This window comes from Adiantum capillus-veneris, chromosome 9 (genome assembly GCF_014529385.1).
Source record: "Adiantum capillus-veneris isolate H3 chromosome 9, ASM1452938v2, whole genome shotgun sequence".
Classification (NCBI taxonomy): domain Eukaryota; kingdom Viridiplantae; phylum Streptophyta; class Polypodiopsida; order Polypodiales; family Pteridaceae; genus Adiantum; species Adiantum capillus-veneris.
The window spans coordinates 21,950,875-21,973,673 of NC_140939.1; the positions used below are offsets into that span (position 1 = coordinate 21,950,875).

Here is a 22,799-nt window from a genome sequence, read left to right on the forward strand (position 1 = left end):
TCGATTACAATATTCATCTGAAAAATAGGAGTTGTAATATTCCCAATTTATCAAAAGAATAAGTGTTTTTACAATAAAAGCTCCCGAAAAATATTACATGGGTTAGCTTGCTGCTAACATAAAATTTGAAATATTACGTGGAGGTGTTGCTTGCGTTCGTCTAATGAATTAGAGTAGATGATTATATCATCAAAGAACACTCCAGTGAAGCTTCGATGAGGCCTAAACGCTTCTCCATCATATGGTTGAACGTAGCTGGTGCATTGGTCAAACCAAAAGGCATGACAATGTACTCTTACATAGTGCAAAAATGAGATCTTCACAATGTATTGATCAACTATCCTTATTTGATGATAGCCACTTTTTAGGTCAATCCTACTGAAGTAGGTAGACCCCTGTATCTTATCAAATAGGTCTTCTACTCGTGGAACGGGAAACCTATTCTTGACAGTGATCCTATTTAGTGCTCTATAGTCGACATACATACGATATGTGCCATCTTTCTTTTGCAATAATAAAACTGGCGAACAAAATGGAGATGAGCTAGGCCCAACCATACCTTTCTCAACCAACTCATGCACTTGCCGCATAATCTCCTCTTTTTGAGCTTGAGAAACTCGATGAGGAGGTTTATTACGCGGTGAGCTTCCTGGAAGAAGCTCAATTGCATGGTCGTCATCCCCTCGTTTGGGAGGTAGCTCACAAGGGATGTCGTCAATAAAAACATCTTGGAGTCCATTTAGAAAATTAGATAACTCTAATTCCTTTTGATTCCCTATTTTTTTGATTTGATGAAACATTAGGCTCATTTTGAGAGTCTTTAACAAAAATCATGTACGTGGAAATAGAGCTCTTTATTGACTTATCAAAAGCTTGCTTATGTATAATGGGTATGGTTCTACCCAACTCTTTAGCATCTATCCCAGGGGATTCACTCTATATACAAAATGGGACGCCACCTATAAGCGAACAACTTCGATAAAACCCCTATATACGACTCATATTAGGAAATATGCCCCCCCTTTCTACGCTTATATGACAAACAATAAAGAAAACTATCATACCCCTTCTCACACGATCTAGCTGAGTAAAACTAGTCAAAGAGTGTGTAGCATAGTGACTGACAACATACTAAGGGACCGACTCGGGTGTATCCTCAATGTGTCTTAGTTTGAATTTCAAACTATGTGCCTAGTCAGCGTGCACTCTGGATACTTTTCCAATTCGGACCCATCCAAAGCTAGTGTAAATCAGCCCTTGACTTGCTCCAAATCAGCCCTTATTTATGACCGGCTTGATGCAAAATTTGATGTGTGACCTGATAAAAAACTTCCCCAAAATTCATCCAAGTTCTATTGCACATCAATGACCAATCATTACAAGTAATCAAAGCAAGTTTGTTTTTCCACAGATTCTCATATGCAAACAATAAGGTTTGAAGCATGAACATGAACACCTAACAATGTAACAATCTACCCACAACTTATAAATTTCTTTTGCCTTTCATCCCACGAGTGTGCAATCTTGATTTTTTCTATCAAGATCAATTCATGAATTGCATCAACCCACTAAAGGAGATCACCTTCAAACTTTTCCTATCTATATGTGATTGAATGTTGTGCATACTTTTCTAGCCAAAAATTTTCTCAAATTTAAAATCGATCTAGGTGCACAATTAGCATGTGAGGTGTTTGCACCTCCCCACGTATGCCATAAACACACTCTAAGAAACCACATTATCACAACCATGTTGTGGGCATATCCCACATCAATTTTGATGTGTTTTATTGAAGTGTCAATGCAGAAAGACACAAGCTCTAAACAAAATGTTGGTGCACAAGCCACAAACCAATGGTCATATCCTTTTATCAACTCGCTTAAAGACACCAAGTCCAATTTGAGATCCATATTGGAGAAATATTTCTATCAACACGCTCAAAGAGACAACATTCAAATGCCAACTAGTGAGCATTGTCATTGGCAAGTGCACAAAATAGACAACTATCAAAAAATCCTTATACCATACTGATCATACGATAGCATTGAATCATCTTTTTCACAAACATACATAACAATGACACAATGTCAAAAAGGAGAATGAAAAAGGAATAAATATGAGTAACTAATCCACATAAACGCTTATGTCATAAATTCTTCTTCTTTAAATTTCATGGATGCTCTAAAAAATATTAGTCTCATCGTTTATAAGTAGATATCTGCTGAGGTAGTATGATATAAACAATTGGAAAAATACAAAGAAAATTTGTAGCTAAAACGTGTGGCCTTGTACCATATTGAAGCTCTTCATAAAATATAATTCACATTATAAAATACTTAACATGAGTAACTAATCCACTTTATAAAGTACATGTATCATGGCATCTTTCATGGAAGTTTCACATAACAAAATGTTTTGTCATTATAAGTAAAGGTCTTTTGAGGAAGTATGATATAATCCATCAGGAAAATGCAACAAAACTCTGTAGCCAAAACTCCTGCACCTGCACCATATTGAAATTCACCATAAGATGAAAACTGATGTTAATTAAGAATCTAAAGCTTACAAGTTTCAGAATTTACAAAAGGACATAATTATGAAAAGGAAATGAAGAAAAAAATATACCTCAAAAATCAAACTTGCATATTATCCATCCCCATTCATCCTACAAAAAAAACTCTTGATTTCAGGATGACTTTGAGCATATAATAGAATTTAACTAAAAATAGCCATCCACACAAGATCAAATTACCTTCCACATTCTTCAAATAATCAGTAAAGACCTTATAATCATTAAGATCAAGCACATATTTTCTTGTTGTGGAATCATAATCCAAGTGCGCTTTAGCAATTATGGAATCCAAAGATACCACTTGATTGTCCACTAAATCATATGTGTAGCTTCTTCTACCCTTGGCCACTTGATACCATGATAGATGAACCTCCAAATTAGGAGGACGACCTCCAAAAGGACCATGAGTCTCTTTGAAACTACCTCCTAGATTCCTTCTCATGCTCACAACTCCTCCCAAGTACCATGGTCCCTTTGCTTACTCCTTGACTAGTCCTTGCAAATCGACCACGATTTTTCTCCTTTGCACTGTCTTCCATTGTTGTCTTCTCAAACAAAACAGCACAATTGGATCCAATTACAAGACATGTGCGTGTATCTAGTTGAGTCTTCTTTTCTAATGAGAAAAGAACTTCTGTTTTTACCCTTGTGAGCCTATCCTTCGACAATGTATCCATTTAGATGGCTTACAAGAGTGCTTTTGCATATGGTCTTTGAATCAATCAAAACAAGAGATGAGATTTCTTTCACTCCACTCTCCTCTTCATCAATAAGACAATCCAATGTATGGCGGAGTTCACTTTCATCCATGATAATGTTCTTATCCTGGGTATGCTCATTAACTTGAGTGGATGAGTTCTCTTCATTGTAATTGTCAATGTCAGAAACACTAAGAAGATAGGAGAGACCACACTCTGTCCATACATCATTACACCAGTCTTAATGTTGCATACCTAGTGTTGAACACAACATCTTCGATTCCGATAAACCCTCTTTTAGAGCGCTAATCATATGTCCATCACTCTGCACACTACTATAATCACCGATATTAGCTAATGAAACACCTGCCAAATGATTCATTTGAAACCAGATATTCTCTTGCTTTGCATGAGCCATAGAAAAGCAAGAGTTGATCTTGCTTGCATTTCAGCAATCCTATTTAGAGCACCTGTGCTACTCAACAAATCATAACCATCAGATCATCTCTCGTTTATTATCATGCCTCGCACCTTGCTGAAGAAGTTCTCACAAGAATCAGAACCTGTGGAGGAAAGAGGAACCTGCAAGTGGCAATACTTGTCCCTGAAAGCCTTTATCAATAGGACGACAAAATGGCAAGACAACTGAATGTCCAAAAAGGTTTCTCTACTTATAAAATTTATCTTCAAAGAGTATGCTTCATGATCCATAATCCACATGCGCCATAGTCTAATCACAATGGAAGATTATATAAGTATTTAAGCATGAGAGTTACTCCTTGATACTATTTAAAGCTCTAACATGTGACAATACAAAGGTACAAAATAAGATTGATGATGTAGGTACCTGAAAAAGAAAGACACCTTCCCAGCCGCTTTGACCCGATCAAATAAGTTGAGAGAAGGAGATAAAAATATATCAATGTATGATGAGACTATCGATAGGTACATCTCCGTAGCAAGTGTTCGCTCTCGCGTATAGTGGATTGGGTCCGCAACAAGCTTAAGCAATTTTGAACATTGCGGCTTGCTATTCTTTGTGCGGACCTCCAATTTTGGCGATCTTTTCTTTCAATGTCACCTTGTTGAAGACCATGCTCCTCAACCTTGAAAGTTTGATATACAAGAGCTACATAATTCAAAGTAGCCAAGTCTTGGCCAAGGACTAATCTTCTAGATGCATTATCAAGAGGATTAATCAATTTCTTTCCATTGTGAATGAAATCTGAATCATCCAAACTAGAAATAGACCCATCAATCTCAACAGAAGCTATGAAAGGCCAAGGTTGCCATGACATTGAGAATCTATTTCCTAGAGATGATGTATAATCCTCTAGCATAAGATTTCTTCACCTCGAGTCTCCATCAGAAGCATGGCCAATTGAAGGACCCACAATGCTTCTCACAAATTTATTCCAATAGAGGGAGATTCCCATCCATTGCTCTCTGATAAACAAAGAATCAAACTTGTTACATGTCAATTGAACTAAAACAACCAACTTTGGCAAGCAATCAATGAGGGGATTTTCTATGAAGACTCTTGCATTATGTGCAATCACATTATTTTGAAAAGAGTCAATAATCACGTTGTAACCCTCCTCGCCATTTCCAACAAGTACCACAAAGTTTGGATTGCAAAAATGGTTTTCCTTTTTGCCACAAAATCCGAGTAGATGATCATCCCGTGCTACCCAACGAATCATTCTTTTGACGACCGTTTCATCTTCAGCAATAATTACTGGCACACTTCCCATACAAAGTCCATTTTTTTTCTTGTGAGAAGTGTAAATTTCAGCCAAATTCTTGAATATATCCTCTCTCAGGCCTATTCGATAAGAAAGAGATTTTTGAGTAGCCCGCATGGTGGTTGGCAAACGACTACCTCCCCAAATCTTTATAGCCTCAGAGAGATTCTTTATTGTTTTCGAGTATCGCTTTCCTGCATTTTCTCTTGCCATTTTTTGAGAAATATCCACAAGAAAGTTCCATAAGGTCTCTTTCCCTTCAAAAAGGCCATACTTATGAGCATTGACTATGTCATGGAAAAACTTCTTCACATCTCCTCTTTTCATTGCTTCCAATGTGCTTTCTTGAAGACTTCGAACCTTGACATTTAAGGCTGCAACTCTTGTTTTGGTTAACCAAACCTGCCTTTTAAGTTTCCTAACCATCTTTCCCTTGGCTCTTACAATCTGTAAAATTTCTGAATGGGTCATGAAATCCAATCTTCTTCCATCATCGGTCCTATGAGAGCCTCTATTTTGCATTGATTTGTCTTCTCGATACAAACGCATGCGAAAGTCTTGCTCTCTGGGTATTGTAGTGCACTTTGTACAATGAAAATTTTCCAAGGGAACCCCATGAGGATTTACTCCTTTGCAATCTTTATGACGAAATGTCCCTCGGATACACACAAGCACCTCTTTAAACAAAAATGTGGCCATCGTAGTTGGCTCACAATCCCAACAACCACCTCCTTTGTAGTCACCCAAGAAAGGTTTCAAATCAAACATCTTGTCTTCAACCTTATAAGTGTCTTGCCAAAATCCCCAACAAAGAGTGGGTAGCAAATAATTTTCTGCATATTGTGCATAGACACATTAAGTATAGAATCTTCCTCCTTTATTTAAACATGAAAATGATTATATAAAGATAGATACTTGATGCATTTTGTGATGCATTTGTGTTACTGTCATTGCAAGGATCTACAATAAGATTAAAAAATACACTTGAAATGTTAAACACACTAATCATTTTTCATTTAAAAAGAAAAAAGATTTTATACTCACCTAGATTAGTGTTGCATTTGAAGAAACCATGTAAGTTCCTTTGTCTCTTATCTTCAATCGGCACTTTGCTTGGACGGCCACCTTTGCTATCTTTTCATCAATGTCTCCATTAGCCGCTTTGATATGAAGCTTGGACTTCACATGTTCAATCATGCATTGGCTAATCGATCCCGTTTTTGGAAACAAAGGAATCCATTTCTTGTCCAAACTACATTCCACAAATATTTTTGACAAATTCTCATACTCTCCAAGAGTGTCAAGAACAACACTAAAGATGGGAGAATTGTCCCTTTCAAAGGTGGAAACTTCAAGCAGGGCTTCATCCACCTTCTCCTTATTTTTGGACTTCATGTCCACTTTTGAGAGCTATGCCATTTCATTGTCGTGCTTCTGCTTTCTTCTTTTGCCCACTCCAAGGTGGCGCCGATGAGCCATTGTGTTGATGTGGGAGTGTAGAAAGTTGCAAATTGTATCATGCCCTCCTTGCCCGTATGGATTTTCACATTTGACACACCAAAGTTGGAACATAGCTTTCCCATCCTTATCTTTTGACATCAACTCAAACCTATCATGACGCTCCATGGATTTAAGTTTCTCTTTAGCAACCTTGACATCTCCTTCCCACTTTCTAACCTCGTTTGCAGAGGATAAAGTGCTCTTTAGCATCTTGTGTGAGGTGATCGCCACATCTCACACATAGGAATGTCATCATTACCAGCACTAGGTATTTGGTAATGTATATGAGGATCATTGCTAGAGCTCAAGGTAGGTGGATCATTGCTTAAACCCATGGAATCCACTTGTGGATGCTTGCGTGCATTACTTTTCACTTTTTCCCGAATTGTCACATCCTCCACTTCAACTTCCCACCTCCCCTCTTGTGATGGTGCTAAAGGAAGCATTTTGGACAAAATATATTGTCACAAGAAAGTTTTGCTCTCAAGTCTTTGTAAGTACCTCCGAACTTTAGAAGAACAAAGCCTAGAGTTGTGTCTTGGTCTAAACTACCCTCATTCAAATGCACAACAATCTCGTTTCTTGCCATGGGTAGCTCAAAGTATCCAGGAGTATATATATCTAAATAAACAAAACAAAACAAAAAAATAAACAAGTTACTCATTTAAAAAAATTGTAGTACCTTTTTACAAAAGTTCAAGCGCACCCTAAAACCTAAACATTCACTATTGCATGATGCTATCACACACACACACACCCTAAACGTGAGACAATGGAACTTCTCTTTCATGTTTATCTGAATCACATAGCATAGTGATATCGTATGATCTCATTTTCCAATGATACATTGTTAATCTGTTGAATAATGATATATATTGCATCCCTAGATCAATGTTTCCTACTCGATTTGTAACTTACCTGGAGATGATTTTGGATACTTAGCTGGTTTACTTTTGTGCAAGTTGTCTCCAACTTAATATATCTTTGATTATTTAAGGTATACCTAAAATGTTTTTTGTCATACCTAAAATGGTACTCCCTATTGGCTTTAATGTAATTCACCTAAAGATAACCTTGGATATTTAGCTAGATTGCTTTGATCGATATGTAGCTTGAGTACCTTTTCCTCAAAACTTAATATAGCTATTGGTATTGAGTGCCTACCTTACTCTTTCACTTGGATTTCCCATAGTGGATAGCTACTCGGCAAAGTGGGTACTGTCCTTGTTAAAATTAGCACATGTAGTACGTGTGATTCTACAACATCTAGATTCTATATGTGATTTAGGCATCATTTGGAACTCTACATAAAAAAATACATATGGTTTTTCTAACTCTATAACATCTGGAACTCTACATAAAAAAATACATATGATTTAAGCACCAGATAAAGCTACACTGGGACTCTACATGAAAAAATACACGGGTTCTTTGGCACTTATTGTCTACTTGGTTTTCATAAAACCATTCACACTATGCATAAAAGAGACATTTTTTAACTGAGTATAACAGGTAAGTTTTTAGTTTTTGTGGATCTCTAAATTAATGCCGGGTTGTCATAAGGAGAATTGTAGTTCTGGCTGCTTATGGGATCTAACTTACTGACCTTTTTCTGGCACGTCACATAAATGGCATTCTTGTATATTTATATGCTTGTGTACCCTTATGTAGTACTTTTTTAACAAAAGTTCAAGCGCACTCTAAAACCTACGTATATAATTTTGACGTGGAAGAGAACTCTTTTATTTGCATTAGTGGATGTTGAAACTAAAAAGAAACTCAAAGAATTCATATCTTAAACCCTAAACCTCCATTCAATTTATACACATAGCCATATCTTCAAAACCAAGCCCTCACAAAGTCAAGAGTTGCTATGTAACTTAGTTCAAATCTACTAGGGCTCTTCATAAGTACAAAGCCATTTTGCTAGAACGAGATGGATTATCATACTCATTATGTAGCGCATCAATGATAAAGACATGTTTCCATCTCCATAAGCTATACATAAATATACTTTCAAAACAAAGCCCAAGTCCATGCACTTGACCAAGCTAAGAGTCGCTAAGTAAATTAGTTCAAATCTACCAAGGTTTTTCATAAGTACAAAGTCGTTTTGTTGGAGTGAGAAGGATTATCATACTCATTCTATAGCGCATCAATGATAAAGGCATGTTTCCACCTCAATAATGGCTAATTTTGTGATATTTGATTAGGCCCAACTTCTCTTTTGCCAACACTAATTTTAAATTTCCTTCCCAATCAACCAAATCGTCAAGAAAAATCTTTTGTATATTCCAAACTTTTTTCCCCTTAGAAAATAAGTTATATCTTATTTCTGGCCATAACACTTTTATCTCCAAGTGTTGTAGAAGATCTTGTGAATATTGTGATGCTAGATCTTCTTGCAGTCCATAAGAAAATGTCCGTAAAAATAAAGCTCATTCTTCATCTTTTTGAATCCCAGAGGACAAGTGATTTTGAAGTGACATTTTGTAAGTATTTCTTTCCTTAGGTACACTAGTCAAAATATTTTCAATCTGCTAACCATATATAAAAAGCAATAAATAAGTATAGGTATCCATTGATTTGAACTAGCAACCAAAGAACAATAAAAAAATAGTACAAAATTAGAATAGTATCATCTTTAACAATAATCAAAACATTAGCATCTTCAACACAAAGCCATTAGCATCATTAGCATTTTTGTGCTGGCATCCTGTAGATCCTAGACAAATGAGTTCATTCCATGCCATCAAATTTTTGTCTGCTTAGGTTTTAACAGCTTGGTTATGATGTTTTCAACCTACCTATCAAGTCTCACTTGATTTAGATATGATTTGACCAACAAACAATCATTTTCCCTATTCCAGTGAGACAAACCTAGAAAAAATGTTAGTTTCTATGAAATTTTTATATTTCTTATACGAGGAATCATGGCAAATTACAAAAGAGGCCAAAAAAGTACCAAATGACTGTTTGTTGTGTTGAGGTGCATGGTGCTCTCTCTTGTGTTGAGTAGTTTGCACCATTGCATGAGGTGCTTCTTGTGCCTATCGTCGGCATCCAGCCGAGGGACGTGTGCAAAGCATGAGCAGGAGCAGTATTAGCAGCAAATGGAGTTGTGCATGCACGAGCACTAGGCAATATGGTGGTAAATGGTTTGCGAGGGGGTCAGAGCAGGAATGATCCATAGTTCCTTCTCTATAGCTGAAGGTGTACTATAATGATTGTTAAGTTTATTAGCAAGACAGAAGCCGAATTACTTGCTATCGATACTAGGTGCAGCTGTAGTAGCCGTTGTAGTAGTACCCTGCAGTTCTAGCGAGTTGGACTGAATGTTGTGGGCTCTCTACTTTCACGCGAGTGACCTAGAATCTCCCACAATTCCCCATTGTCGTATGGGTGCGGAGACAAGCGCATGTGCGCACGCACTGCTTAGATACATTGGTACATTTTCCTGGTATGACTTCATGTCCAAAGCCCAAGCCCAGATCGAGCACTCTGCTTGTCCATGAGTGTGTAGACTCATGAAAAAGAGGATCTGAGCTCGAATGACCGACACGCCACCCACCAACCACCAACTCATGCCCGTACCCAACCAACCCCGACTGCACTCACACACCATAGAATATGTAATGACGGCTCCCACACTCGACCATCTTTAGCCATAGATAAGAACTCCCATATGAGCCAATACCCTTGAACACTTATTAAGTTAATGCATGCTCAAGCTCCCATGCAAACTGACCTTGCTTGTTTTACACCGTTTCTCCATAGTACAGACTCACATACCTGGTACATGCCAGAAGCACGTATGTACACCCGACTCAACTAAACAAATAGCAAGAGAGAAATCTGAAGAATATTTAAAGCAAATATTTAGATTATAAAGAGAGTGAATATGCCAATCAAACTGGCCATAATCGAGGGATGGACAATGAAAAATATTCTACAAAAAAACATCGTCACTGCTTCCTTGCACACCTTGCAAGGGTTACCCCTCCTTGGTGCTCACGTAACCTTCCTCCTTGCGTTATCCAGCCCCTCAGGTGGCCTACCCTTGGCGGCTCCTTTGGCGTCCCTGCATAGAGCCCATAACCCTCCAACTCCCTAGTTCGATGAGCTGTAGCCCTTGCGGCTTCCTTCAGCCAGTGAAGGCCACCCCTTTATCTTGCTCAGGGCCACGCCAACTCTGACGCCCGCTTCCTCCTTCCTCCCTTCTCTTGTCTGACCCGCCCCTTGGCGGGGCTGTCAGCCTTTCAACCAGTTGGCCTTCTCCTTCTCCTCATTCATGGCCCAAGTGGCGCCTTCTTCATGCATAACCTCCAGATGGAGCCCCCCTCTATGCTTGCGTTGCTCGTCGACTGCAGACAGACCCTTTTTTTTCCCTGTTAATAGCTCAAAGCTATCTTTTTTAGGCCGTGTCTGGCAGCCGATCCCACCCCACTTCTAAGTTTACTCTTTTTATAAATTAGGGTAGTATTACAGAGTAATGGGCTTGCTATACCTGGGCAATCAATTTTTTGATTGCCTTTATTTTTCCCTGTTTAAAATTCCCCTTCACCCTTATCTTTTTTGCAGTTTCTTCTTCCAGGCCAAGGGCAATGGCAATAAGAAGAGAGATGCACTCACTCTTTATAGAATTGTCATCTCTCTCTCTCTCTCTCTCTCTCTCTCTCTCTCTCTCTCTCTCTCTCTCTCTCTCTCTCTCTCTCTCTCTCTCTCCCTCCCTCTTTGTGTGTGTGTGTGTGTGTGTATCTCTCGAGTCTCACATGAACACATGTGTCAATTTATAAAAGACACATCCGAATCTCCACATTCTATGCACTCTTCGCCTAAAAGCTAAAAGAATGCTATGGACATTGCTATGCTCTTCACTCTGATCTCCCTTGACCCTAACCGTGTGTAACACGGGTCTTCAACAACTCTCTCTCTCTCCCTCTCTCCGTGTATGTGCTTTAATTCGGCAATCTATCTCGGTTTCAATTTTAATATGCGTAGCCTAGAAGTTAGAACCTGCCCAGGAATTGTTCCACGATTTAAGTAAATGGCCAGTCTCATTGATATGACCACACTCAAGGAGACTGAATCTAGGATACATCACACACAGCTAAACCAATGCTCTAATGCCGTGCTTGTTAGCCTCTTGTAGGCTTGGGATGGATGGGCTATTTTGAGGGGATAGCAATACAAGCTCTATAGGCCTTCACATCAAGAAGTGTGGGTAAGGGTTGCAGCAAACCCTACGACGCTACTTTTTTTGGGCAAGTATTTTATAGATGTAACCCTATTGCAGGTAATGGTTATTCACTCAATATTTAAGTAGCATATTTTGGGAATTTGAAGGGGTACTTCAAGAATTTCCACAAATTAGAGGAGTATTTTCACAATTTGTCCTAAGTTTTACTATAGTCTCGTCTTCTTGGTGGTACGGCTCGTGATTTATCACTTGTTAAAAATGCATTATTTTTTATTGGCTAAGCACATAGAAGATATTCATTGCAAAGAGGTTTTCTCTCCTTCGTGCTTCTCTCAAGCTACGTCTTTGAGCTTGCCCCAGTCTGCGAACTTACCCCAGGCTCGATCTCATAGTTTGATCATCAATATTGAGTCTCTCTCTCTCTCTCTCTCTCTCTCTCTCTCTCTCTCTCTCTCTCTCTCTCTCTCTCTCTCTCTCTCTCTCTCTCTCTCTGTGTGCATTGCAGGCCTCGTGATTTTATTACTTTTTTCTCTTGTTTTCACTTGTATTATTTACAGTTTTATTGATGGACAATCTACTATTTTTGGTGATAATTTTTTTCTAGACATTCAAACTTCAGGCCCACTTCCTGCTTCAAGCCAAATAATAAACAAGAAAGCAATAAATAAATCTTTGTTAGTAAGGGTGAAAATTAGCCAGAACAAACATGGGTAACATCCTCTCATTTTGCCGCATGTACAATCTAAGAGCAAGTTAACTACCACAAAGACTACATGTTAAAAGTTTGAAAGCTATGGAAAACTTTAAAAATGAAGCCAAATCCTGAGTGAGGAACGAGCCGTCACCTTTTATGTTGCTAACATTTTGCGAGAAACTATCAACGTTTTGATGGTCGAGAACAAGTACCTACATAACCAAACAAACATGATTTTATTACCTCGTATACGAAAAATTCTTCTAAAATTGCATAAACTTCATCTTAAATAACATCTGCAAACACAACAACAACCGCAACAACCTTCGACTTATATAGGTAGTGCTAGTTCTATGGAAGGTAAGAGCCAAGCAGCATTGAATCCTGTGATGCAGGCAATGTCAAGGAAAGGAGTCCTACTAGTTTTGAAAGAATCTTTAAAGTGAGCACAACACATAGCAAACAATCAACGCAATATAATGTGACATCAAAGGAGGCCTCTCCCACTTTCAATATCACACGACAACAACTACAGAAGGATAAGGAGGAGCTAGTGAGCCTAGAGACAATGTAGAGAAGGGGGAGCTATTTTCTCTCTATATGCAAGCTATTTTTCTCTTTGTCATGTGTCCACACATGACAAAGGGAGCTTAGGCCGCTTGCAAGCTACTAAATGTATGAGATTCCTCCTTCTCATCCGTTGAAAACATCCCATAGCTTCTAGGACCTGCCCCTTTCCGTTGCATATGGGAGTACTCGGCAAGCCTGCAAGGTTTTTTGTATAGCCTTTTCTACGCGCCATCATTTGTCAGAACTATGGAGATGTTGTTGGGAAGGACGGGTGTGAACATTTTCCTTAACCTAGACTTGCCAAAAACATTTTCCTTAACCAAAAAAGTTTTGCGATCAGAATTTGAAGCATTAACCTAAAACCCGGGCTTGCCAAAAACATTTTTGCTGACCAAAATAAATGAGGGCACCCTTCAAATTTTTTGGTTTCAAGATCAAAAGTTGGGCTTAAATTTGAAGCATTTTCCCATATTTATACTAAAACTTGTAAAATTTTCACTAAGTATTAACACTAAACGGAGGCGGACTATTTACAGAGGCGGACATTGACGAAGCTCTTCAATACGGATGCAATACTTTCCTGGACAATGCCCAATGCTAGGCATTCTCGGACATGGATGATGATGATGATTTTAGTCTTTCACTTTACTTCATTGTTTTTGGATTGGATCCACCAAGATCGTATCAATTTGGTCTCATAAGTCATTTTGTCTTTTTGAAGGCGTTTAATACAACATTTCCTTTCATTTCATTTAACTCTCTCTCTCTCTCTCTCTCTCTCTCTCTCTCTCTCTCTCTCTCTCTCTCTCTCTCTCTCTCTCTCTCTCCTTCTCAAGGGAAAAAAGCTTTGGATTGCTGAAGAATTGACCACGAATCAACTCAAGAGTAAAGCAAGTGAGCTCAAGAAGATGCATGAAGCACGTAAACAAGGCAAATGGGCAGTCTACCGAAATGGCAAAGCGATCATCCAGGAATTTCGAAATCCTAAGCCGGCTATCCCCTCAGTTGAACCCCCTTAGGTTTTGTTCTCTCTTTTATTTACTTTACCCTCTTGATGGACCCTCAGCCCTTAACTGATATGTATCACACCCCGCTCCAAGAAGAAATTGTTGTAGTGCTCCTTTTTGGTCCCATTGGTGATATATGACCTCTGTGGACGATAATTCAATCTATCTATCTCTCTCTCTCTCTCTCTCTCTCTCTCTCTCTCTCTCTCTCTCTCTCTCTCTCTCTCTCTCTCTCTCTCTCTCTCTCTCTCTCTCTCTCTCTCTCTCTCTCTCTCTCTTTGGACCCAAACCCACTACCACTTCCAAAGTCTGACGAAGGACGCGCAGGGCGAGTAGACGCTCGATCTACATGGATAGCTCGGCCATCAAGATTATGACCATTAAGTTTCGACAAAGCAGTATCTGCGCCTTCCTCCTTGTAATAAATGACAAAACCAAAGCCACGAGAGTGCCCTGTCTCTCTGTCCATGATAATCTTTGCGTCTATCACCTCCCCATGTGCACCATAGGCCTCCCGTAAGCCATCTTCCGTGGTGCGGAAGGAAATGCCTCCAACGAACAGCTTGCTGCCCTCGACTGTGTATGTGCGCACGGACGGGAGCTTGACAAAGCCTGCCCCGTAGACTCTGAGCCAATCTCCCCAAAAGAAGGCGCTTACTTGCCTGTGCCATCTATGCCTTCTCTATGACTTCTGCTAGGCCTCTACCTTCTGCTGGCCTTCTACAACCCTCTCTCTCTCTCTCTCTCTCTCTCTCTCTCTCTCTCTCTCTCTCTCTCTCTCTCTCTCTCTATATATATATATATATATATATATATATATATATATATCTATATATATATATCTATATATATATATATATATATATATATATATATATATATATATATATATATATATATATATATATATAGTCGGGCGTGTACGTGTGAGCTTGCAATCTGAAAATGAGCCTTTCAAGACCCCAGCTCTCTGTGTTTGATGACGTGGTACAAAGCTCAAAATCATGCAACCAAGTAGCTTAAACCTAGAAAGAGAGAGAGAGAGAGAGAGAGAGAGAGAGAGAGACTATTATATTGCTTAATATCGACGTACCTTATTGGATGCCTGATAAACCTGCTTTCCTCTCAGGCCAAACGCAGAACAACAAATCAGGTGGAAGGTGCACGTACCTGAAGTCCAACAGTGTTGCAGTCGAGCTTTGACTGTTGTGCGTCCTTGGAAGCCTCTACCTCTATCTCTGCCTCTCTCTCTCTCTCTCTCTCTCTCTCTCTCTCTCTCTCTCTCTCTTCTTTCTCTCTCTCTCTCTCTCTCTCTCTCTCTCTCTCTCTCTCTCTCTCTCTCTCTCTCTCTCTCTCTCTCTCTCTCTCTCTCTCTCTCTCTCTCTCTCTCTCTCTCTCTCTCTCTCTCTCGCTTCACAACTCAAAAAAGAGCACGTTCAACTCACGCGCCATTTTTTTGGGGGCAGCTACTATTGAATTTTCATGCAACTTTGGAACTTGAGCTCTTAGACCTACATCATACACGGACACGGACACGGACACAAACTTGAGCCACTTTCTTTTAAATGGAGAGAGAGAGAGAGAGAGAGAGAGAGAGAGAGAGAGAGAGAGAGATTTTTTGTCTGCCTTCACCATGCATTGAGGGTACTGTCGAGGGTAAGCGCGTTAAAAATCAGACCCAAACACATAGGGCCCTGGTTAAATATAGGCCTGCTAGGCCGCGTGTAGGTGGGCGTGACTGGCCCAGCCGATCATGTCGCTTTTTGGGGGGGTAGCAGACATTTTAAACATATGTACAGCGTGTGCCACGGCCTGTGCAGATGCACGCACGTAGTGCAATGGTTAGGGCAATGCTTCTAGGATGCAAGGTCGGGGGTTCGAGACTGCGTGTGAGCTCCGTGTGTTGACTTTTTGGTCAACGATCACTTAATGGATACATTCAACCGGCAACAACCGGCATGCCTTGTTTTTCCACGAGGCCTAGTGTCAGGACAAGGGTAGGACCAGTCCAAGACAGACATGTAGTCAAGGGGGTCCCTATATTTAGAAGGCCAAGGGCCTATATAGGGCATGGCTGGGTGGTGATGAGCATGTCAGTTCCCCTGTCCTTTCACTGGTATCGGAGCTTAGGGGGAGGAAGGAAAAGAAGGGTGGAGGGCATGGAAGCACGGTCGCATGTCTCTCTCTCTCTCTCTCTCTCTCTCTCTCTCTCTCTCTCTCTCTCTCTCTCTCTCTCTCTCTCTCTCTCTCTCTCTCTCTCTCTCTCTCTCTCGATGGAGAGCCATGGCAAGGCGTGTTGAGGGCGATGGACAAGCTTCACAAGAAAACTCAGTTGCAAGGCAGGCATGGCCCCTTCTGGCTGCAAGGCGGGCATGGCGTGGTGACGAGGAAGAACAACTGTGTCAGGCGTGGGAGCGGATGCTTGGAAGAACAAACAAGTCGATGGAGCCAATCCGCGTGCATGCCCGCTTAGCAAGGGAGGGTGCAAATCGACCAGTGCCGAATGATGAGGTCTGAGGCTCGGCCTGATCGCAGCGGCCTGCTAGGCAATTCTCGTCATGGGACAAAGGCATGGGGAGCAACATGGCTAGTGGTTCGGGGTGATCTTCCTGCGCATTAGACGAAGAACTCATTGCTACAGTCATGCATATTTTTTATAAAAAAAACAAATTTTTTTTTAAGGTTTTTGCTTTGTATGGGAGGTTTCGCACAGGACCGTTGCATGCATCAACATGCATAAGCATGCAAGGGCCCCGCACTCTGCTCATAATCAGATGAACAATGACCGCTTCTCACTCTCGGGTAGGCAATCGCATTTCAGCATGGAGAATTACAAGGCAAAATTTTACCGGCCATGAAGGCAAAGCTCCAATTTGTTGTCTACAGTTCGACATTATGTAACGGCATGGCCTTGGTCTCGGCTCTCTTTGCGACGACAACAGCTTGCAGGTGTGTTCCGAAAGTTCCACTCTACGTGATCATACACTGCGTCAAATGTTGCTAACACGGCCATCCAGAATTTGACAACATGGTTCCACCACTCGAAGAGGAAATTCTGCTCGGACATGGTTCCGCCGACAATGTTAGATCCTAAGGTTGAGGCAAGGCTTGTGAACTGTTGGTACAGGCAAGGCCTGTGAATGTGATCCAACGCGTTTTCTAAAGTAATTGGCAATGACTGCATGCCAAGCGCAGGGTGAAACTCACGGTTACTTTTTCTTTACCTGTCTCACATATGACAACGTTGGACCTCGATATGAATTACGACTGGCAAAAGCAGGCCAACATCATTACATGATTGCGACACACGGCTTTGATTACAAGAACAAAAACAAGGTACCTCTTTAAATTTTGTTTTAATCAAGTTGATTACCCTCATGGTTTATGTAGGGCGGCAACGTTGCCTAGAAGTAATGGTCAATAAGCCTATGACTGCTATTGCCATTAGCAAGACTCCGTGCAAGGGTGCTCATGAGCATGGCCGGTGTAGTCCAATGTTGGGTTACTGCTTTCGTACTATTTGCAATTTCCCCTCGGTAACACGTTCAATTTTCGGGTGGACAAGCTTGGTCGGTAGGAGTTCTTAATGAGGTACGCAGTTGATTTTAGGTTTATTGTCATCTGCATAACTGGTTACAGCATTCCGATCGTATCTCTACATAAGGTAATATATGAGAATGGCGTCATGCACTTCCCATACATCTTTTCATCATCGACCACAAATTGATGTAACAACAACAGGGCTGTCAATTGCTTATGAAGCATTTGACCTCGATGTTCCTTGGCATGGCCGACTCTTTGTCACAGGTTTTACACACTGGCAGAGGATGCTTATACAACACCGGTTTCAGCACAAAGATATTTATGTGAAGCAAGGCTTTAATCTACGACTCTTAAATTGAGATTTTTCTCGTTTGGGGTATGCTACGAGCACCCGCTTTTGGGGAATTTCTCCATATGCCTGCAGGATATTTCAGGCCAACTTTCTCTCGCGCAACGGAGATGAAGATCTACATTTGAGCGAGTTTTTCTTCCCACGTCTCAAGAAAACTGGTTACAGCAGGATGACCGGGTTAGACCATGTTCAATATTGTTTATTTTTTCCATGTTTATACATTTACATTGGAAACTAATGCTTCTGTACAAAGCAAATTTCTTTGACAATTTTTGATGAATCAAAGCTTCTCCCTTGTGCCAAGGTACTGCCCAATGACTCGGAATCACGAGCAGTGGCACACAAGATTGAAAAACTGGCAAAATAGGAAATACCACCTCACAAAATCACTACCAGTTTAAACTATGAAAGGCACTAATGGTTTTGGCTCTCACGTTTGAGGCCATCACTCTTGCCCAGGGCATCACAATCTGTATGCACGGCATGCTAACTAGGTGGCATAAACTCCACCGCTTCAAATATTACGCTTCCGCTATCACACCACGAACTCTGTCACAGACATACTAAGTTCTGGATAGTTTAAATTTATGGTTGCTGTCAATGCACACTACCAGTAAATGCTGTTATGGAATTGATATCATATTATTTATTGCAGCTGTGACAGGTGGAAAAGGCTTGACCGAGCTAAGCTATTGCAAAAGGATATCATATTTTATGTACATTTTATTATTCAAGTGCTCTTTATGAGCTTTGGCCATTTATGACCGGCCGGCCAGTTTGCACTCACTTTGACCATTCAAGAATCTATAAATTAAATACGTGCAAGAGGGAAATGGTCACTCTTGCACGGGGGGAGATTGCACCCAGTGTCTGTGTACTTCTTCTCCCCTCTCCCCTCTTCTCTCTCGCCGTGCTAGCGTAGCACTCCGCTCTAGAAGGTGCGCCTGCCCGTGCTGTCTCGTTCTATCACGCTCTCTTTCTCTCTCTGCTCGTGTACAACGTGGATTAGGCGTCGTGTGATTCGAGGTATGCAGATTTGTTCATTTCATGGCTTGGAGTATATTGTTTTTTCTATTTTGCAGGGCCCGCGACGTTTCTGTTTGTAGCAAATGCAACCTAAATCTACGACATATTTCAGAGGCAAAGTGCCATTTTAAGTCATTTTTCTACAGTCACAACTCCATGGTAACAAGGTCAAGCTGTGGCTTGTGTTTTCTGTACCCTCTCTCAACGAGAGCGTTGTACAGGAAAATGGTTGCATGTTCATAGGATAAACTGCACATCAGGCATAAGATGCCTGAGAGCCCACATTCTGAGCACACACTCTAAAAATTGAAGGAAAGTAAGGAAAGTTCCTTCGCCCAGCATGCTACTCTTCTCTCTCTTTTTCTTATTTCTCTCAAGAATAATGAAAACGTCCTAAGAAGATTTTCATACAGGTTGTTTGAATTCAGCATGAGCCAAGGTGCTCTAACTCTCCCCTTTAAATGGGATAAGATGCCATTCACATTAGTTTTCATCGGTTTATCGATTGAACACTAACTATCATAAGAGCTAGGAGCTACACACAGGCTGGCTAAGAGCCATTGGCAGATCTTGGGTAAGATCCAACTACTGCCATTCCTTGGGTTATTGGTCTTGTGATCGAACATATTTTCCTAGTAGAGTACACATCGAACATCTTGGCGTTAATTGACGAGCAAGAGTCTTGTCATTTTGGAGGATTTCTTGCTCTATAGCACTATGAGTGTCTATGGCATCACAGTTTTGGGGTATGACCCTGCGGGTGCTTACTAAATCACCCCATAGGCATTAAGGATCACAGTTTGATCTTCATTGAGGATCATATTTGATCTCTCCCTGTTATACTTTCAAGGAAAGAATTCCGCAATCTACCACGCTGTCACGATTTTTTTGGAGCAAGGAATTGCGCATATGTACATACACATGCATGGTGCATCAAATAAGGAATTGCCCATTTTCCAGAGCCAGGTGGTTACGTGGGGCCCACATGTGTACAGGTAGGACAGCATGTACATAGTGCAGCGATTTTCACTATTATCAATACTAGTGTGTTTTTTCTACAATAAGGAGGAGTTGGTAGCGCGTAAAACTTCTCGAGGAAGCTATGCGCGGGCCGACGACATGAGGTCAGCAGGTGCGTCAGATGGCATCTAGTGGCGTCAGGAGGGCGAACGAGGTCAATATTTGCACGCGGATGAGGACGGACACAACGTGGGTGTTTTCTGGTGAGAGTTATGCAGAAAGGTCATCATTAGGACCACTTTTTGGGGCCACTTCACGTGGTGGCGAGATGCATTATTGGAAAAAAGCTGAGTGCCAGGTGTGCAAATGATGCAAAAAGGTGACAACTATGCACTGCGAGGTCAGTTTTTGGCCTGTTCGGGGTCCGTTTGAGGTCATCTAAAAGGCCAAGGGTGCCCAACTAAAAAATCTAAGTGTGGGAACTGAAATAACTGAGAGAAGACCAGAAAAAACGTGGAGAAGAGAGGAGGAACAGCCGCAGGTGTGTTTTTGCCCATTTTGGAGCCTGTTTTGGCCGTAAACTGCTCATCCGAGGTCGGATTTGAGCACTTTGACATTGTAGACTGGGGTTTTGGGCCGTTCTGGACGCGATGGCGCTGTCCATTTTTCCAAATTCCTCACTCTTTTCCTGCTGTTTTTCTGTGTAAGTTTCTCCTATGAGCGAAGTTTCTGCTCCAGTTTGTGATTGTATCTGGTATCTTTTACCCATATTGTGTGAGTTGTTTGCCCCATTCGTGTTGGCCCAAGCTCATTTGTATCTAAACATCAGAAATTCTCCTCTTTTGAGCTGAGTTTTTTGGGTGTGGGTGTGCGTGTGTGTGTGTCTGTGTGGAGTGGGCAAGTGGATAGTCTCTCTCCTCTCACTCCAGAGGTGTGTTCCCTGTCTCGGCCAGGTGTGTTGTCTAAGCCGAGTGGTGCCCCATAGTGTGTGCGTGTATCTTCCCAAGAGTGTGTGTCGGGTCGTTATAGAGGCGCTGTGTGTGTTTTCATCCCGCTCACATTCTTTTGGCGCCCCCACGGAGGATCTTCTTCGAGTACCTTCTGCTTCGAGCTTCGAGCTTCGAGCTTCGAGCTTCGGGATTATAGGTTACAGGTTGCAGATTACAGGTTACAGGTTACAGGTTACAGGTACAGGTACAGGTGATTCACATAGGTACAGGTAGCTGGAGTACAGTGATATACTAGCAGTGATGTCACTTACAGTTGTTGTGGGAATGCATCACTTGGCGCCTATTTGAGCGCATTGTCTGCTGGATTGTACGTTACTTGTGGAAACTGCCATTGTACGCATTTGTGGAGCCATACTTGGTTGTATTTGGCAGTCCCAGCCATTTCTGAGACTTGGTCTGGAAGATAGTCATTTCTGAGACTTGACTATATGCGATTTGCATTAGCCTTCGTGTGAGGGTCGATAACGTGAGGTTTTTATTGAGCTGGGGGATTCTCAAATGTAGAGATCCTTTCGGTGATACAGGTAGCTGGAGCACCCTTTTCGTGACCTCGCCATAGTTTATGTACTAGTGAGTCCTACTTGATGCTCGGGTTCTATTGTTGACAGTTTATGCATACATAGACAGTCTATATTTTGGGTGCCTACTGCTCTACTTTTGGGGAACCTCTGTCGAAATTTTCCCAAGTTATGATGGCTGGTTTTTTGGTATTTTGAGCCATTTACGCTGTTATGCTGCTGAAATTTTGGCAAAATCAGAGGTTAAGTCATGTGTGCCTTCTTGGGAGCTTCATGGTTGGCTTTAATGGATGATCAAAATGGCCCTCAGTTCACTCCTTTTCATTTAACTCAAAGAATTCAGATTAATGTTCATGTGTCCAGGAAGATCTTTTTCCAGCAGCGCATAGTCTTTATGTTTTGGCCAAGAAGATTGAGAGAGATCCTGGAATGTCCTTTGCCTGTTGTAATTCCAATGATCAACTATGAAAACTCATTTGATGTGCATGTGTTTGTCCTTATCTAAAGCTGAGCTCCATTGAAGTTTCTGGGGATTGGGTAGTCAAAAGTTTTGGGTTCTTGCACGTGTGTTCGAAGGGGTTCTCAAAGCATCATAATTTGGGTAGCCATGGCTTTCTCTTATCCCGAGTTTCATGGAAGAAGTGATGAAGATGTTGAAGAATTTCTGGAAAAGATGGAGTTTGCCTGCATTAGCAACCAGATTCATGACCCTACGCAAATGTTACGCCTTCTCCAAATTTGTTTGAAGAGTGATGCACGCGTTTGGTCCAAGGCATTTGAGGAGGAGTTGCGTGCAGCAGATCCACCTATAAGATTGAGTTGGGACAATCTACGACATGGGTTGGAAGTGGAGTTTGTGAAGATAGAAGATCCTGACAAAGTGTGGCAAGAAGTACAGGCTTTGGTGAAAAAGGAAGGTGAGCCAGTAGATGAGTACATACGTAAGTTTTCATTGGCATGGGAGCGAATGTGCAAGGCCTTAGCACCAGAAGTACCCCCGCCTGACATGATGAAGAAGGACAGGTTCTTAGTTGGTCTTTGGGAAAATATACGTTGGAGAGTGGAGCTAAAGAAGCCTAGGACATATGAAGATGCACTAGAGGTAGCAAGGAACAAAGAGTGGAAGCTGAGGAAAATGAGCCAGTTAGGGGTGGAGTCTTTGCCAATGAGGTCTGAATTTCAGCCTATAGAGTCTTTACAAGGGTGCATGTCAGGGGTTCATCATGAACCAGTGGTTCCTGTTACTACTCAGATTATGCCAGCAGTGGTCACTACAGCAGTGCAAGATGATGGGCTAAGGCAAGACATGAGGCAAATGGTAGATTTGATGAAGAATCTCAGCCTAAACATGCTAGGTCAAGTGGGAAATAATCGAGGTCGAGGGAGGTTTGCAAATCAGCCAGGAG

At 41.2% G+C, this 22,799-nt stretch overlaps 1 pseudogene; it reads right to left on the reverse strand.

Annotated features, from left to right (window-relative positions):
- Positions 1-14,150: 14,150 nt before the first annotated feature.
- On the reverse strand, positions 14,151-14,655 carry LOC147450212 (glycine-rich RNA-binding protein 2, mitochondrial pseudogene; annotated as a pseudogene).
- Positions 14,656-22,799: the final 8,144 nt, after the last annotated feature.